At 38.6% G+C, this 5,032-nt stretch overlaps 1 protein-coding gene across 1 annotated transcript in view; it reads right to left on the bottom strand.

The window, feature by feature from the left end:
* The window catches only part of SHROOM4 (shroom family member 4), a 460,323-nt gene that overhangs the window by 286,334 nt on the left and 168,957 nt on the right, over positions 1-5,032 (bottom strand). The window lies entirely within an intron of this gene.

The following is a 5,032-nucleotide window of genomic DNA, read 5'->3' as shown; positions in this document are numbered from 1 at the left end:
GCTTCTTCCCTTTCCATATAAAGTTAATGATTAGTTTTTCCATCTCTTTGAAGAATGTTGTTGGTATTTGGATCGGGATTGCATTGTATTTGTAAATTGCAAAGGCATCAATTCTTCTTTGATCTTTCTTATTCATTGTCTAGCTTTCAATGCATATGAAGTGATTGAAAATACCATGGCTTGGGTCAGACACACCTTAGTCCTCAAAGTAGCATCTTTGCTTTTTAACACTTTAAAGAGGACTTTTGCAGCAGATTTGCCCAACGCAGTAAGTGGTTTGAATTCCTGACTGCTGCTTCCATGGGTGTTGATTGTGGATCCAAGTAAAATGAAATCCTTGACAGCATTAATCTTTTCTCCATTTATCATGATTTTTGTTTTTTTATGTTGTGGTGTAATCCATACTGAAGGCTGTAGTCTTTGATCTTCATCAGTAAGTGCTTCAAGTCCTCTTCACTTTCAGCAAGCAAGGTTGTGTCATCTGCATATCATAGGTTGTTGCTGAGTCTTCCACCAATCCTTATGCAACATTCTTCTTCATATAGTCCAGCTTCTCAGATTATTTGCTCAACATAGAGATTGAATAAGTATGGTTAAAGGATACAACTATGACAAACACCTTCCTGATTTTAAACCATACTGTATCCCCTTGCTCTCTTCAAACGACTGCCTCTTGGTCTATGTACAGCTTCCAAATGAGTGCAATTAATTGTCCTGGAATTCGCATTTTTTGCAGTGTTGTCCATCATTTATGATAATCCACAGAGTCAAATGCCTTTGCATAGTCAATAAAACACAGGTAAACATCTTTCTGGTATTCTCTGCTTTCAGCCAAGATCCATCTGACATCGGCAATAATATCTCTTATTCCATGTTTTCTTCTGAATCTGCCTTGAACTTCTGGCAGTTCCCTGTTGATGTTGTGCTGCAACCACTTTTGAGTGTTCTTCAGAAAAATTTTACTTGTGTGTGATATTAATATTGTTCGATAATTTCCACATTCTGTTGGATTGCCTTTCTTTGGAATGGGCACAAATATGGATATCTTTCAGTTTGTTGGCCAGGTAGCTGTCTTTCAAATTTCTTGGCATAGATGAGTGAGAGTTTTCAGTGCTGCATCAGTTTGCTGAAAAATCTCAATTGGTATTCCGTCAATTCCTGGTGCCTTTTTTTCGCCAATGCCTTCACTTGGACTTCTTCCTTCAGTACTATCAATTCTTGATCATATGCTACCTCCTGAAATGGTTAAATGTCGACCAATTCTTTTTGGTGCACTGACTCTGTATATTCCTTCTATCTTCTTTTGATGCTTCCTGTGTCATTTAATATTGTGCAACTTGAGGCTTGAATTTTTTCTTCAATTCTTTCAGCTTGAGAAATGCTGAGCATGTTCCTCCCTTTTGAAATAATAACTCCAGGTCTTTGCACATTTCATTATAATATTTTACTTTGTCTTCTCGAGTTGCCCTTTGAAATCTTCTGTTCAGCTCTTTTACTTCATCATTTCTTACTTTCACTTTAGCTTCTCTACATTCAAGAGCAACTTTCAGAGTCTCTTCTGACATCCATTTTGGTATTTTCTTTCTTGTCTTTTTAATGATCTCTTGCTTTCTTCATGTATGATGTCTTTGATGTCATCCTACAACTTGTCTTGTCTTCGGTCATTAGTGTTCAAGTCTCCAAATGTATTCTTGAGATGGTCTCCAAATTCAGGTGGGATTATACTCAAAGTCGTATTTTGGCTCTCATGCAGTTCTTTTAATTTTCTTTGGCTTCAACTTGAACTTGCATGTAAGCCTGTTCCACAGTCGGTCCCTGGTCTTGTTCTGACTGATGATATTGAGCTTTTCAATTCTCTCTTTCCACAAATGTAGTTGATTTGATTCCTGTGTTTTCCATCGGTGAGGTCCACATGTATAGTCGCCATTTATATTGTTGAAAAAAGTTATTTGCAATGAATAAGTCATTGGTTTTGCAAAATTCTATCATGCTATCTCTGGCATCTTTTCTATGGCCAATGTCATTTTTTCCAATTACCTATCCTTCTTGGTTTCCAACTTTCACACTCCAAACACCAGTAATTATCAATGCATCTTGATCACACATTTGATCAATTTTAGACGGCAGAAGTTTGTAAACACCTTTAATTTCCTCAACTTTGGTATTAGTGATTGGTGTGTAAATTTGAATAACGCTCGTATTAACTGGTCTTCCTTTTAGACATATAGATATCATCCTGTCACTGACAGTATGGTACTTCAGGGTAGATCTTGAAATATTCTTTACAACAATGAACGCAACGCCGTTCCTATTCAATTTGTCCTTCCTGGCGTAGTAGACCATATGATTGTCCAATTCAACATGGCCAATACCAGTCCATTTCAGCTCACTAATGCCTAGGTTATCTATCTTTATGCATTCCATTTCATTTCTGATGACTTCCAATGTTCCTAGATTCATACCTCGTACATTCCAGGTTCTAATTATCAATGGACGTTTGCAGCTGCTTCTTCTCATTTTGAGTCATGTCATATCAGCAAATGAAGGTTCCAAAAGTTTGACTCCATCCACATCATTAAGGTCGACTCTACTCTCCAGTGGTATTTTGAAAGCCTTCCAACCTGAGGGGCTGGTCTTCTGGCACAACATAAGACAGTATTCTGCTGCTATTCATAAGGTTTTCACTGGCCAATTTTTTCACAAGTAGACTGCCATGTTCTTCTTCCTAGTCTATCCTAGTTTGGAAGCTCCACTGAAACCTGTCCCCCAAGGGTTACCCTGCATAAATACAATGGCTTATTTCTGGAATCTTGTTGATCTCCACTGATCTATGATGTTGTTAGGTGCCGTTGAGTCGGTTCTGACTCATAGCGACCTCACGCACAACAGAACAAAACAAAGCTTGGTCCTGAGCCATCCTCATAATTGATGCTATGCTTGAGCCCATTGTTGCAGCCACTGTGTCAATCCATCTCGTTAAGGGTCTTCCTCTTTTCCACTGATTCTCTATTTTACCAAGTGTGATGTCCTTCTCCAGGGACTGATTCCTCCTGATAACGTGTCCAAATATGTGAGATGTAGTCTCGCCATCCTTGCTTCTAAGGAGTATTCTGGCTGCGCTTCTTCCAAAGACGGACTTGTTCATTCTTTTGGCAGTCCATGGTATATTCAATATTCTTCGCCAACACTACAATTCAAAGGTGTCCATTCTTCCTCGGTCTTCCTTATTCGTTGTCCAGCTTTTGCATGCATATGAGGTGATTGAAAACACCATGGCTTGGGTCAGGTGCACCTTAGTCCTCAAGTTGACATCTTTGCTTTTCAACACCTTAAAGAGGTCTTTTGCAGCAAATTTGCCCAATGAAATGCGTCTTTTGATTTCTTGACTGATGATTCCATGGGTGTTGATTGTGGATCCAAGTAAAATGAAATTCTCGACAACCTCAATCTTTTCTCCATTTATCATGATGTTGCTTATTTGTCCAGTTGTGAGGATTTTTGGTTTCTTTATGTTGAGGTGTAATCCTTACTGAAGGCTGTAATCTTTGATCTTCATCAGTAAGTGCTTCAAGTCCACTTCACTTTCAGCAAGCAAGGTTGTGTCATCTGCATAACTCAGAATGTTGATGAGTATTCCTCTAATCCCGATGCCTCGTTCTTATTCACATAGTCCAGCGTCTTGGATTATTTGCTTAGCATACAAACTGAATAAGTACGGTGAAAGGATACACCCTGACGCACACTTTTCCTGCTTTTAAGCTATGTGGTATCCCCTTGTTCTGTTCCAACGACTGCCGCTTGATCCATGTACAGATTCCTCATGAGCACAATTAAGTGTTCCGGAATTCCCATTCTCCGCAATGTTATCCAAAATTTGTTATGATCCACACAGTCAAATGCTTTAGCATAGCCAAGAAAACAAAGGTAAATATCTTTCTGGTATTCTCTGCTTTCAGCCAGGATCCATCTGACATCAGCAATGATATCCCTGGTTCCACGTCCTCTTCTAAATCAACTGCCTGAATTTCTGGCAGTTCCCTATTGATGTACTGCTGCCCTGCTTTTGAATGATCTTCAGTAAAATTTTGCTTGCATGTCATTTTAATGATATTGGTTGATAATTTTCACATTCGTTTGGATCATCTTTCTTGGGAATAAGCAAAAAATATGGATCTCTCCCAGTCGATTGGTCAGGTAGCTGTCTTCCAAATTTCTTGGCATAGACAAGTGAGCACTTCCAGTGCTGCATCCGTTTGTTGAAACATCTCAGTTGGTTTTCCATTAATTCCCAGGGCCTTGTTTTTTACCAATGTGTTCAGTGCAGCTTGGAATTCTTCCTTCACTATCGTCGGTTCCCGATCATATGTTACCTCCTGAAATGGTTGCATGTCCAATTCTTTTTCGTATAATGACTCTGTGTATTCTTTCCATCTTCTTTTGATGCTTCCTGCATCGTTTAATATTTTCCCTGTAGAATACTTCATTATGGCAACTCGAGGCTTCAATTTTTTCTTCAGTTCTTTCAGCTTGAGTAATGCTGAGCGTGTTCTTCCCTTTTGGTTTTCTATCTCCAGGTCTTTCCACATGTCGTCATAATACTTTGTCTTCTCGAGCTGCCCTTTGAAATCTTCTGTTCAGCTCTTTTACTGCATCATTTTTTCCTTTTGCTTTAGCTACTAGACATTCAAGAGCAAGTTTCAGAGTCTCTTCTGACATGCATTTTGGTCTTTTCTCCCCTGTCTTTTTTTTTAAAATTTTTTTATTGTACTTTAGATGAAGGTTTACAGAACAAATAGTTTCTCATTAAACAGTCAGTACACATCTTGTTTTATGACATTGGTTAACAAACCCACGACATGTCAACACTCTCCCTTCTCAACCTTGGAGGACTCTTTTTTGGTGAAAATATACATAGCCAAAGTTACTCCATTTCAAAAGTTTATACATGTATAATTCAGTGACATCGATTACATTCTTCCAGTTGTGCTGCTATTCTCACTATCCTTTTCCAAATTATTCCATCACCATTATC

This window comes from Trichechus manatus, unplaced genomic scaffold (assembly GCF_000243295.1).
Source record: "Trichechus manatus latirostris isolate Lorelei unplaced genomic scaffold, TriManLat1.0 scaffold00046, whole genome shotgun sequence".
Lineage (NCBI taxonomy): Eukaryota > Metazoa > Chordata > Mammalia > Sirenia > Trichechidae > Trichechus > Trichechus manatus.
Note: the sequence above shows the minus strand (reverse complement) of the source record. Positions and strands in the feature narration are given on the sequence as shown.